Source organism: Chiloscyllium plagiosum, unplaced genomic scaffold (assembly GCF_037043375.1).
Source record: "Chiloscyllium plagiosum isolate Xiang-an unplaced genomic scaffold, Cpla_swu_hap1 HiC_scaffold_3, whole genome shotgun sequence".
Classification (NCBI taxonomy): Eukaryota; Metazoa; Chordata; class Chondrichthyes; order Orectolobiformes; family Hemiscylliidae; genus Chiloscyllium; species Chiloscyllium plagiosum.
The window spans coordinates 105,087,581-105,102,408 of NW_028270141.1; positions in this window are offsets into that span (position 1 = coordinate 105,087,581).

Genomic DNA, 14,828 nt, shown 5'->3' on the forward strand with positions numbered 1-14,828 from the left:
TTATATGTGCGCTGGTAATGTTGGTGGAGGTGCTGTAGTGAGTTCATGGAGGAGTTTAAAGGTTTCTGCTAACCACAGAATGTCTGAACATTAATATCACAATGGACAAATACATGGACAGTATTGTAATGTTGTGGGTGTGTCAACAAAAGCACATTACAGGTCCTTCAGCCCATGATGTTGTACCAAGCATTTGTCTTAATCCAAGATCAACCTAACCTACACACCTTTCCATTTACTGCTGTCCATGTGCTTGTCCAACAGTTGCTTAAATATCGCTAATGTACCTGACTCTACTATCATCGCTGGCAGTGTATTCCATACACGCACCACTCTGCGTAAACAACCTACCTCTGACATCTCCCCTATACCTTCCTCCAATCACCTTAAATCACCCCTCGTGACAGCCATTTCTGCCCTGGGGAAATGTCTCTATCTACTCAGTCTATGCCTGCATTACTTTGTACACCTCTATCAAGTCATCTCTCTTCCTTCTTCTCACCAGTGTGAAAATCCCTCAGCTCACTTTACCTCTCTTCATAAGACACGCCCTCCAATCCAGGCAGCATCCTGGTAAATCTTCTCTGCTCCCTCTCTGAAGCATTTGCATCCTTCCTATAATGAGGTGAACAGAACAGGACACAATATTTCTAAGTGTGGTCTAACCAGAGTTTTATTGAGCTACAGCAAAACTTCCTGGCTCTCAAACTCAATCTCCCTGTTAATGAAAGCCAAAACACCATACACCTTCTTAACAACCCTATCAACTTGGGTGGCAACTTTGAGGGATCTATGTACATGATCCCCAAGATCCCACTGTTTCTCCACACTGCCAAGAATCCTGTCTTTAACCCTGTATTCAGCATTCAAATTCAACCTTCCAAAATGAATCACTTTGCATTTATCCAGGTTGAATTCCATTTGCCACTCCTCAGCCCAGCTCTGCATCCTGTCAATGTCTTGTTGTAGCCTGCAACAGCCCTTGACACTATCTACAACACCATTGACCTTTGTGTCATCAGCAAATGTTCTAACCCACCCTTCCACTTCTTCATCCAAGTCATTTAAAGAAACTACAAAGAGCAGAGGCCCGAGAACAGATCTCTGCAGGACACCAGTGGTCACCATCCTGCAGTTGGAATACTTTCCATCCACTACCACTCACTGTCTTCTTTTGGCCAGCCAATTCTGATCCCGACAGCCAAATTCCCCTGTACCCCATACCTCCTAACTTTCTGAATGAGCCTACCATGGGGAACCTTATCAAATGCCTTACTGAAATCCATATACACCACATCCACTGCTCAACCTTCATCAACTTGTCTCGTCATGTCCTCAAAGAATTCAGTAAGGCTTATGAGGCTTAATCTGCCCCTCACAAAGCCATGCTGACCATCTTTAATCAAATTATGTTGTTCCAAATAGTCATGAATCCTATCTCTCAGTCCTACTTAACTGATTTCAATACATTTGGGCAATATCCAGGTTTGGGGTGGCATGGTGGCTTAGTAGTTAGCACCAAGGACCGAGGTTTGATTCCACTCTCAAGCGCCTACCTGTGTGGAGTTTGCACATTCTCCCCATGCCTGCGTGGATTTCCTCTGGGTGGGCTGGTTTCCTCATACTGTCCAAAAATGTGCAATAGGTCAATTGGCCAGCTAAATTTCCCATAGTATCCAGGGATATGTATGAACGATGGATTAACCATGGGAAATCAAGGGTCTTAGCATAGGGGGTGGGATGGTCTTTGGAGGGTCGGTGTGGACTCAGTGGGCTGAATGGCCTGCTTCCATACTGTAGGAATTGTATGTTCTGTGAAAGGGAATACCAGAATAGGGCAGCAGGGCAAGATGTCTTTGAGTAACTCTGGGCAATAAAGTCCTGGCCTTACACCCATTTCCACACAGATGGCACAGCAGTCTGAGGCAGCTAGCTGAGACGCACCAAGCAGGGCACAGACAGTGCTGGGAACATGGGTGCTCAGAGATGTCAGCTGAATCATGCTCTACAATAAACCATCCCATTACCATTGTTCAATACATCAGCGTTTCTCATCATCGACAGTATCACAGGGTACTCATCTGCTGGCAACCACTTTCAGCATTGAGTTCAGCATACATGACAGCAGCAATCCGACTTTGATGATGACGAGCAAAGTTGATAGCATTTCACGCTAATCCAGGGATGTTGAGACCAATTGCATCTCTACCATAACCCAACTAGCCCCAGTATTTGCCAAACACCAAGGTCTCAGGATGAACTGTGCTAAAGGGCTGACTCAAACACGATTTTGAATTTCGAACTTGTCGCTGAATCAAGAATGATACAACACTGGAGGGTGGCTATTCGCCCCATTAGGTCTGTGCTGACTCTTCGATCGAACCATCTAATGAATCTCCCTACTCTCCTTTTTTCCTTTGTTTCCAATATTCTCCATTACCATTGAATCTACTTCCATCAGCCTTTCAGGTGAGTGTATCCCAGAATATACTGCCTCAGTGCGGAACCTCTTCCCTCCCCTTTTTGTAGCACATAATCTGGAATGTTCAGGTCACAGAGTCCTCTTTTGTCATCCATTCCAAAAGTAGACCGTTATACTGTCAAGCCATTCATTTTCAGCAACATCACACATCAAAGTTTGGGTGAAGATTTGTAGCTCGGGTGCTCGTTGTTGTGATTCCGTTCGCCGAGCTGGGAATTTGTGTTGCAGACGTTTCGTCCCCTGTCTAGGTGACATCCTCAGTGCTTGGGAGCCTCCTGTGAAGCGCTTCTTTGATGTTTCCTCCAGCATTTATAGTGGCCTGTCTCTGCCGCTTCCGGTTGTCAGTTCCAGCTGTCCGCTGTAGTGGCCGGTATATTGGGTCCAGGTCAATGTGTTTGTTGATAGAGTCTGTGGATGAGTGCCATGCCTCTAGGAATTCCCTGGCTGTTCTCTGTTTGGCTTGCCCTATAATGGTAGTGTTGTCCCAGTCGAATTCACGTTGCTTGTCATCTGCATGTGTGGCTACTAAGGATAGCTGGTCGTGTCGTTTCGTGGCTAGTTGGTGTTCATGGATACGGATCGTTAGCTGTCTTCCTGTTTGTCCTATGTAGTGCTTTGTGCAGTCCTTGCATGGGATTTTGTACACTACATTGATTTTGCTCATGTTGGGTATCGGGTCCTTCGTTCTTTTTTTAGATTAGATTACTTACAGTGTGGAAACAGGCCCTTCGGCCCAACAAGTCCACACCGACCCGCCGAAGCGCAACCCACCCATACCCCTACATTTACCCCTTACCTAACACTACGGGCAATTTAGCATGGCCAATTCACCTGACCTGCACATCTTTGGACTGGGGGAGGAAACCGGAGCACCCGGAGGAAACCCACGCAGACACGGGGAGAATGTGCAAACTCCACACAGTCAATCGCCTGAGTCAGGAATTGAACCCGGGTCTCTGGCGCTGTGAGGCAGCAGTGCTAACCACTGTGCCACCGTGCCGCGTTGCTGTCTGAGAGTGGCTGTTGGTTTGTGTGCTTTTATGAGTTCTAGTGGTCGCAGTAGTGGTCACACACCAGAACTGCAAAAAGAGGAAGAGGAACACCTATACAAGGTATTCGCCAAAAACGGATACTCTCGCAATTTCATCAACAGATGCCTAAGGGAAAGACAACGGAATGAGGACATGCCGCAACCCAAAGGACTAGCCACACTACTATACATCAGGAGCATTTCCGAACTGACAGCCAGATTACTGCGACCACTAGGACTCATAACAGCACACAAACCAACAGCCACTCTCCGACAACAACTCACCAGAACGAAGGACCCGATACCCAACATGAGCAAAACCAATGTAGTGTACAAAATCCCATGCAAGGACTGCACAAAACACTACATAGGACAAACAGGAAGACAGCTAACAATCCGTATCCATGAACACCAACTAGCCACGAAATGCCATGACCAGCTATCCTTAGTAGCCACACATGCAGATGACAAGCAACATGAATTCGACTGGGACAACACTACCATTATAGGGCAAGCCAAACAGAGGACAGCCAGGGAATTCCTAGAGGCATGGCACTCATCCACAGACTCTATCAACAAACACATCGACCTGGACCCAATATACCGGCCACTACAGTGGACAGCTGGAACTGACAACCGGAAGCGGCAGAGACAGGCCACTATAAATGCCGGAGGAAACACTACAGAAGCGCTTCATAGGAGGCTCCCAAGCACTGAGGATGTCACTTAGACAGGGGACGAAACGTTTGCAAGACAAATTCCCAGCTCGGCGAACAGAACCACAACAACATCACACATTTTATACACTGTCCATCCTTAGAAAACTTGCTGCGGCAATTTATTTCCCTCACTGAATGATTGATTGGAAGAAACTTGCTAATGGGGACCATTGTGATCTGATCACACTGTGAAACAGCTGAGCCATCTGAAGTCAGAAATTGTCTTTAATGTTGTGGTTTGGGCACTGGATAAACTTGTTATTTTAAAACTTATTTTAGGTTTTTGTACAATTATATGGTTTGGGTACTGGCAGTTGTGTTTTTTTTTAAATTAAAGTTAATCTGACGGTGATTAGATTAAAATACTCTATTGTGATAGAAGTGGATAGTCTTATCCAGTCTGTGTGATGTATTAGATTATAAATAACAAACTAAAACAGAGGTTGCTGGAAACACTGTAAGGCCCAGCCGAATATGGAGAGAAATCAGTCAAGTTAACCTTATAGTAAAGATGCTTCTTTGGAACAAGAAGTAATAACAGAAGAAAAACATTTTGAAGGCTGAATGGAATTAATAGTTGGGAGGGAGCTACAAAAGCACACACTGTAAAAGACAAAGACCTTGAGAAATGAATGGAACGTTCTGTGAAGTTGTGATTTTTTTAACCCATCTCCCTTCCCTTTGTTTGTTTTTTAAATGCTACTCATCTATAATATCTTCATATTCTAATGAAGTGTCCACACACCCAAAATGTTCATTAGTCTGGGCCTCTGCACCAAGCTGCTGATTTTGTCCCATATTGCCAGCATTAGCTGAGCTTTGCTTTGTGTTCATACAGTCATTAATAACATGGACAAGAGATGAAGGCGATGATAACATTTGCAAGGAACAGAATTAAGCAAGGAAGAAGCTTCATGTCTTACAAATATGAGGAATTGGAAAGAGTTTCTTCAGAAAGTGGGCCGATTAAGGGTGAGAATTTTCTGCATCTATGTTTTTACTCACGGCTGTCAAAAATGATGCAAAATCATGGTAGCAATAACAAAGGGAGCCAAAATAGCCAAGGTAAAGAGTGAATCTGTTACCATGGATACTGAAAACAGACTGAGCTGCAGGAGAATAGCATGAAGCATGGAGGTGAGAGATCAATAGACAGTCAATTGGTAATTGCACAAATAAACCAAGCAGGGAAAGGATAAAACCACTGACAAGACTTAGAACATTCAATGTGGAAGCCAGAGTAAAGTCATACCGAAGACCAAAGCTAACAGTTATAATTATTGATTCTGTTGTATGAGGGGTAAATTTGAGATTTGTTGAAATAATAAAGTACCTGGAGCCATAAAAAAAAAGTTATTGAATCAATGGACAAACTGTTGATGGATGTAGGAAATAAGTCAGTGTTAGTGCTCTGCTTCATGGAACATTCATTTGGAAAGGGGTGTAAAGTTGAGGATGATAAACAAAAGGTCAAAGTCTGTAGTGGGAGAGCTTTGGAATTTTTTTCTCTGTGCTCATTGCTATAACAGACATTTTCTCTTTGTTCTTCCTGCCACCTCCCCCTTTCCACTGGCTTAGAAACTCTTACTTTTCATTTGTCTTCAGTTCGGATGCAAAGTTGTCGCCTAAAATTTTAACTCTGTTTCTCTCCACTGATGCTGCCTGACCTGCTGAGCTTTTGCAGCTTTTTAAAAAATTCTAATTTCCGATTTCCAACACTTTTTCAAACGTGTTTGGCATTTTCAATGTGGATTTCACACGTCACACATACTCGAGAGGGAGCGATGAAATATTAATATCAAGCTTCTCAGTACATTGAAGCAGGAGATCAATCCTTCTTTATTCATTTTTTTTGCCATTCAGTGAGATCATGGCTGATGTGTGTCCTCAAACTCATAATTATCTGGGTAGAGTAGATAGGGAGAAATTGTTTCCACTTATAAAAGGAAGGAGAACGAGAGAACGCGGATTTAAAGTGATTCGAAAATGTAGAAAAAAAATACTTTTTTGCACAAGTGGTTGAGATCTAGAATGCACTGCCTGGAAGCAAGGTGGAGACAGGTTCAACAGAGATATTGAGAGGGCATTACATGATTGATTGAATAGAAACAGTGTGCAAGTGTACAGGATAAAGACCAGAGAATGGCCTTAAGAGGGAATACACATTTGAAGAGACAGACCAGCCATGATGGGTCAAATGGCCTCCTTCTGCTTTACAACATTTTTGATTCAATGAACTCTTTGTTTCTAGTGCTCTTGGGGGGGGGGGGGTTTAAACTAACTCTGCAGGGGCATGGGAACCTAGACTGTAGCTTTAGGGTGCAGGGCCTGGAGTGTAGGGAGGTTAGGAACATGGCATCAATCTCAAAGGAGGGTGTCTGTAAACAGGAAAGTGGCTTGAAGTGTGTATACTTCAATTCAAAAAGTATACGAAATAAGGTAGGTGAACTTGCAGCGTGGGTTGGTACCTGGGACTTCGATGTTGTGGCTATTACGGAGACATGGGTAGAACAGGGACAGGATTGGCTGTTGCAAGTTCCAGGGTTTAAATGTTTTAGTAGGGTCAGAGGTGGGGGTAAAAGAGGGGGAGGTGTGGCATTGCTTGTCAAAGATCGTATTACAGTGGTGGAAAGGACGATGGATGAAGACTCGACACCTGAGGTAGTTTGGGCTGAGGTTAGGAATAGGAAAGGTGAGGTCACCCTGTTAGGAGTTTTTTACAGGCCTCCTAATAGTCCTAGAAACGTAGAAGAAAGGATTGCAAGGATGATTCAGGAGAAGAGTGAAAGTAATAGGGTGGTTGTTATGGGGGACTTTAACTTTCCTGATATTGATTGGGAAAGCTATAGCTCTAGTTCGTTAGATGGGTCAGTGTTTGTCCAAAGTGTGCAGGAGGGTTTCCTGACACAATATGTAGATAGGCCAACAAGAGGTGAGGCCATACTGGATTTGGTTCTGGGTAACGAACCAGGCCAGGTGTTAGAATTAGAGGTAGGTGAACACTTTGGGGACAGTGACCACAATTCGGTGACTTTTACTCTAGTGATGGAGAGGGATAAGTGTGCACTGCAGGGCAAGAGTTATAGCTGGGGGCAGGGAAATTATGATGCGGTGAGGCATGACTTAGGATGCGTGGCTTGGAAAAGTAGGCTTCAAGGCAAGGGCGTAATTGATATGTGGAGCTTGTTCAAGGAGCAACTATTGAGTGTCCTTGATAAGTATGTACCTGTCAGGCAGGGAGGAAAGGGTCGTGTGAGGGAGCCATGGTTTAATAAGGAATTGGAATCCCTTGTTAAATGGAAGAGGGCGGCCTATGTAAAGATGAGGCGTGAAGGTTCAATTGGGGCGATTGAGAGTTATAAGGTAGCCAGGAAGGACCTGAAGAGAGAGCTAAGAGCAGCAAGGAGGGGACATGAAAGGTCCTTAGTTGGTAGGATTAGGGAAAACCCTAAGGCTTTCTATAGGTATGTCAGGAATAAAAGAATGACTAGGGTAGGAATAGGTCCAGTCAAGGATAGTAGTGGGAAGTTGCGTGTGGAGGCTGAAGAGATTGGGGAGACACTGAATGAATACTTTTCGTCAGTATTCACTCAGGAACAGGACATTGTTGCCGATGTGAATACTGAGTCACAATTAAGTAGAATGAATGGCTTTGAGGTATGTAGGGAAGAGGTGTTGGAAATTCTGGAAAGGGTGAAAATAGATAAGTCCCCTGGGCCTGATGGCATTTATCCTAGGATTCTCTGGGAAGCAAGGGAGGAGATTGCAGAGCCATTGGCCTTGATTTTTATGTCCTCGTTGTCTACAGGAGTAGTGCCAGAAGACTGGAGGCTAGCAAATGTGGTTCCCTTGTTCAAGAAGGGGAGTAGGGATAACCCTAGTAACTATAGGCCGGTGAGTCTCACTTCTGTTGTGGGCAAAGTCTTAGAGAGAATTGTAAGGGATAGGATTTATGAACATCTGGATAGGAATAATGTGATCAAGGATAGTCAGCATGGTTTTGTGAAGGGCAGGTCGTGCCTCACAAACCTTATTGAATTCTTTGAGAAGGTGACTAAGGAGGTGGACAAGGGGAAAGTGGTAGATGTGGTGTATATGGATTTTAGTAAGGCGTTTGATAAGATTCTCCATGGTAGGCTACTTCAAAAAATACGGAGGTATGGCATTGAGGGTGAGTTGGAGGTTTGGATTAGGAATTGGTTAGCTGGAAGAAGACAGAGGGTAGTAGTTGATGGTAAAGGTTCATCTTGGAGTGCCGTTACTAGTGGTGTTCCGCAAGGATCTGTTTTGGGACCATTGCTGTTTGTCATTTTTATAAATGACCTGGAGGAGGGGCTAGAAGGTTGGGTGAGCAAGTTTGCGGATGATACGAAAGTCGGAGGAGTTGTTGACAGTGAGGAAGGATGTGGCAGGTTACAGCGGGATATAGATAAGCTGCAGAACTAGGCAGAAAGGTGGCAAATGGAGTTCAATGTAGCTAAGTGTGAGGTGATTCACTTTGGTAAGAGTAACAAAAAGATGGGGTACTGGGCTAATGGTCGGATACTTGGTAGTGTGGATGAGCAGAGGGATCTTGGTGTCCATGTACACAGATCTTTGAAAGTTGCCACCCAGGTAAATAGTGCGATGAAGAAGGCATATGGCGTACTGGCTTTTATTGGTAGAGGAATTGAGTTCCGGAGCCCTGAGGTCATGTTGCAGTTGTATAAGACTCTGGTGCGGCCGCACCTGGAGTATTGTGTGCAGTTTTGGTCGCCATACTATGGGAAGGATGTGGAGGCACTGGAACGGGGGCAGAGGAGGTTTACCAGGATGTTGCCTGGTATGGTAGGAAGATCGTATGAGGAAAGGCTGAGGCACTTGGGATTGTTTTCATTGGAGAAAAGAAGGTTTAGGGGTGACTTGATAGAGGTGTACAAGATGATTAGGGGGTTAGATAGGGTTGACCGTGAGAACCTTTTTCCACATATGGAGTCAGCTATTACGAGGGGGCATAGCTTTAAATTAAGGGGTGGTAGGTATAGGACAGATGTTAGGGGTAGGTTCTTTACTCAGCGAGTCATGAGTTCATGGAATGCACTGCCAGTAGCAGTGGTGGACACTCCCTCTTTATGGGCATTTGAGCGGGCATTGGATAGGCATATGGAGGACAGTGGGCTAGTGTAGGTTAGGTGGGCTTGGATCGGCGCAACATCGAGGGCCAAAGGGCCTGTACTGCACTGTATTCTTCTATGTTCTATGTTCTAACTGTGGTTTTGAATCCATTAATATCCTTGCTGAGTAACTTATACATCTTGCGCACTTGACCAGCTGAACTGTAAGCAATGATGAGGAGGGTGAGGGGGTCTAAACGGTTGGAGTGAGCCAATATAATTTATATATATTGCAGATCCTGCCCCCCACATAATATATTTACTGACCGTCGCAGACCCCCAACCACTGTACCGTGTGAATGTAGTGAAGCCATGGGCACTATGAAGTGTCTACAACCACAACAGAGTCAGGGACAACCAAATGAATCTACCACAATGGGTTATGAAATGTTAAAAAACCATCTACGACCATTGGCTGTGAAAGAAACTTTAAACATGAAAGAGCTGCCTGACTAAACCGTGGTCACAATATAATATGGTAAACAAACTATTTACGTCAGATAGACTGAACAACAAACTACATACAAGTTTTCCAGATGCTGCTCACATGTGATGTCAATACCTTCTTCTCCCTCTCACTCGGCCGCACTGTGTTCTCTTGCTGCGGGTGAGCCTGCTCTATGCTTTTGCTCATTGGTTTTTGTCGGCGAAATTAGCCCAATAAATTAGAGATCAGAAAGCACAGTTCGAAGTGAAATTAACAAACGTTTTATGAGGATGGTGATATTGCAGAAGAGAAATTGACTAAGCTTAAACAGCACAGACAATCTGTTCAGCACCTTCATCCCCACCCCCATCCACCTATCGTAATCTTTGCTACCTTCTCCCATTTCTCTCTCCACCCTGGAGGCTCCCTGCCTTCAGTCCTGATTAAGGGGCTTTTGCCCGAAACGTCAATTTTCCTGCTCCTCGGATGCTGCCTGACCAGCTGTGCTTTTCCAGCACCACTCTGATCTAGACTCTGATTTCCAGCATCTGCAGACCTCACCTTTGCTTAGTTGATTTTAATCTGTCCAGGTAGCCAAGAATTCTCTTCCTCGAGCTGAGGATGAAGCCAGGTTTTATAGGAATCTTGTACAATGAGGTTAATTCAAATGGGGAAAGATGCAATGTATTTGAAAATTAAGTAATCCAGCTACAATGATGATAATTGAAAACCAGTTATCGGAAGAATGTCCTGTTGTCGATACAATGTAACATCCTGACAGTATCAATGAGTTCTTGATGGGATCAGGAGATTCCAGCTCTCTTTGTAGGTAAGTGAGAATGTCTGTTTTGAAACTGTAAGGTGCTTCCATTGTTCTTGTCCTGGGAGCGAGGTCCTTTGGTGCCTCTCCATCTGACCTGTTCTTTGTGTGGCTTTGGTATTCTGAGTTATGAGACTGCCTTCGGGGCTTTGGGACAGCTGTGTTGACCAGGTATTGTTAGTGTGTTTTGGGAAGTGTATCCCCTTGTCTGTGAGTGACTATAGTTTTGTGTGGTTTCACTTGTCAGCACGTTTGGTCACCACTGAGGCATTTTGGGTTTTCTGGTATAGTTTGGCCAAGTTTGCTTTCCTATGTTCTTTTCGCACATTTTCTTGGGTGAGCTGGTGAGCATTAGCTCTGGCTAGGATGGGACTTCTTGTCAAGCGGTGTTGACCCTCCTCAGTGCTCAAAAGGGAGCAGGCTGAGTGAGGGGGAGGGCCTAGCCATCAGAGTGGATACTGTCTAGGAGCTCTTTGTGAGCCTTCATAGGTGCTTCATTGGACAGCCAGGTCTCCTTCTGAGGAGGTAGAACCTGCACAAAGCTCAAGGCTTCCCATCCCACTCTCAGTCTGGCTCTCCAACTGCGCCTGAGGGTGCTAAGCCTCTCTCCATGGCAAACATCCAAACGATGTGCAGGTTAGGTGATTTGGCCATGCTAAATTGCCCATTGTATTCAGGGAAGTGTAGGTTAGGTGCATTTGTCAGCGGAAATGTAGAGTAAGAGGGTAGGGGAATGGGTCTGGGTGGGTTACTCTTCGGAGGGTCATTGTGGATTTGTTGGGCTAAATGGCCTTTTTCCACACTGTAGCGATTCTATAATCCTATGATTAAACGCCAGCACATCCATGGAGTCAGATGCTTGCAGGAGTAGCTGAACTATTGCAGCATCTGAGCAATGACAGGCAATGAATTGATGCAGTGCCAAGCCACTCCAGCTTCTCTGCCAGGAGGGTTAGTGCCTCCTCTATGTCTGACTCCCACTGCTGCTCCATCCTGTGCCACTGCACACTCCACTCCACCTCATGGTTAAGACTGCATGGTCATCTCCTGCCAGGGGCTCAGCAGGCGCTTAGTCTCCGGCAGTTCTCTGAGTGCCAGTAGCCTGGCAATTCCTCCCGCACATGTAGGTGGAGCTGTTGATGCCTTGAATTCACTTTGCATCCTTCCAAAGCCCACTGAGATGTCCTTACCTGTGCCGCTAGGGGGTCCAGGAAGCAATGCGCATGATCTGGGTAGGTTTAGGAGCTCTCCCCTGTGGAAGATGGCCTGGTCCCTGGGGGTATGGGTGTATCTGTCAGGAATAGGAAGCGAAAGATGTGGCAGCCACACGTCAGTCATGGTGGTTGACGCCTGGTTAATGTGACCTTTGCAGTAGGTTGACAAGTGCCACTTACTGAAGTGTTAGGATATGGATGTCTCCATATCCCAGCAGGAATGGTCCCTGCCTTTTCCTTTGAGGGCAAGAATCCTATCCAGAGAGAGGGTAAGAGCGTGGATATTGGACACCCAACCCCCAACTGCTGCACCATCCCCCCACCCCCCCAACCTGGATGGTGCCATTCAACCCATTATCTCCTGTAATGACATAAAGGAGGTGAATGAGTTAGATGCAAGTGGGAGGCATGGCTGTAAGGGCTGGTGCATGTGTGTGCACAGCGATCATGCAGGGTTCGCCCTGTAGGAGACTTGGAGAATAACAAGACCAAGAGATTGCATGCATGTGTTAGCTTTCATGGGAGCTAACTGCATTGGCACAGGTAAATGTGAGGCAGCAGACAGCAGGATATTGCAAAGTGGAGATCATTGACCTTCTTCATGCAGTGCTGCTCAATCATCCTCACCATGGGGAGGGCATTGATCCAAATGGCTACCTCTGCCCAGACTGACACAGTAAAGTGATGAGGCCACCTCCGCTAGTCCTTTGGGAAGAGAGTTCCTCTCCTCTCCACCTGCCCATTCACCAGGACATCCATGTCCCTCTCTGAGAGGAATGGTACTAGCTTCCCCTACATTGCCATCTCGTTTGATGTTTCACAAAAGCCAAAGGACACAGCTTGCACATGGCAGTGCACCTGCAGATGCAAAGGGGGTTTTGAAAGATGGTGCAGCCCCAAGGAATGCTGGTCTTTGTGGAGGACCCTGGCTGAATGGCGAGTTGCTCTGGAAGTGGTGCATGGGAAGATAGGTAAGTTACAGGATGGAATTCTTGCCACGAGAGCACAAACAGCCATTAATGCCGTGAATTTGGTAAGTTATGGCTATTTAACTCCATCAGACCTTCCCAATTTTGCTCCAGACCAATCACGATCCTCCAGGCTCCCACACCCCACTCTGTGCCAGACTGCATGTTATGATAGTAACACATCACTTTAAATTGTGCATGATTCAACTTTTGCAAACCTTGTTGTTTTTAGTCTCATTATTTTTAGTGATACACAGTCTGGAAATCTTTGACATGGATTAAGAGAAACAACATAGCATCAGATGTGAAGCAATTGTTAACATGAAGCTAACATCCATTCCGCCTGAGGTAGGATTCCTTATGGTGCGATTAATTAAATATCATTGCCACTGCAATGATACAGCAGGCTTCACAGTTGGCAGTCAATCTACTGCAGATATGAGGATTGTTTCCAAGGTCAGAATAATATACAAGATATTGATGACTACCGCATGGGATTTCTCCTTGCATGGTACGTATCCAGTGCTTTAGGAATCTGATATCTGCACCATCATCACTCAACAGCAAGCAACCTTCACGAAGGAATTGGTAAGGAAACCGCAGCAAAATGTTGGAGACAGACCTTGGACCATTGACGTGCCTGCTTTATATCATTTGACATTTTGCTAAGTGTTACTCCTCACCTAGCAACACTGGATGCCTATTGAGTTATGGCATTCCTCATAGCTTGCATTGCTGAGGTGATAATGATGGAAAATATAAGCTAATGGGATGAGACATCCTTTCATTATCACAGAATGGTTACAGCACAGAAGGAGGCCTTCAGCTCATCTTTCCATACTGGCCCTTTGAAGGAGCAAACCACTGAGTGCCGCTCCTCTATTTCAAAGCCTTGCATATGCTTCCCTTTTAGGTAATAAGCCAGTTCCCTCTCGATTGACGCGATTGAATCCACCTTCATCACATTCTCAGGCAATGTATTTCAAATCCCAACCACTCACGGTGTGAAAAAACATTTCTGCACGTTGCCATTGCTTCCATTGCCAATGATTTGCTGTTTAACTGTGTGCCTCTTATTCTCAATCCTTCCACCAATGGAACAGTTTCTTCCTATCTATTCTGTTCAGAACCAGCATTATTTTGAAACCTCCATTAAATCTTCTTCTACCTGTCTCTTCTTTGATGAAGCCATTCACAACATCTCCAACCTCTCCAGAAAACTGAAGTTCCTCATTCGTGGAATCATTCTTGTTTATCTTTTCCGCATTCTCACTAATTCCTTCACATCCATTTATAAGCATGGTGCCCAGAACTGGGCACAATAGTCCAGCTGAGACTGGAACAGTGTTTGATACAGGGCTGAACTTAACTTCCTTATTTTAGTATCTAGGAAAGAGTGAGGATTGCAGATGCTGGAGATCAGAGTCAAAGAGTATGGTGCTGGAAAAGCACAGCAGGTCAGGCAGCATCCGAGGAGCAGGAGAGTTGATGTTTCCAGCATAAGCCTTCATCAGGAATGATGAAGTAATGCTCTATGTTACTACTGATAAAGTCTGTTGCTGCTCCATTAAATTTGCTTTCTACTCTATAGCTCTACCTGTGATTTATGCATAAATATACACAAGTTCTCTGCACCTGCACTCTATTTAGAATTTTATCTTTTATTTTGTATTATCTCTCCATGTTTTCTATACCAAAATGAATCACTTCACACTTCTCTCCACTAAATCTCATCTGCCACTTGTGTGCCCATTCCACCCAAATTGCCCCAGTTCACAATAGGTTTTGCATTATCTATAAATTTTCAAATAGCACCTTATACACCAAAGTCTGTGTCATGAATTTCCATTCAGAAATGTAGGTCCTAATATTGCTGCAGAATAATGGGATAGTGGCAAAATTCATCATGTTTTCGAAAGCTTTGGATAGTTTGCCAGTCCAGGGATGATGGGTCAAGTGACTTCCTTCTGCACAATAATAACTCTGCGATTTTGTGACATGTTCTATTTATTTAA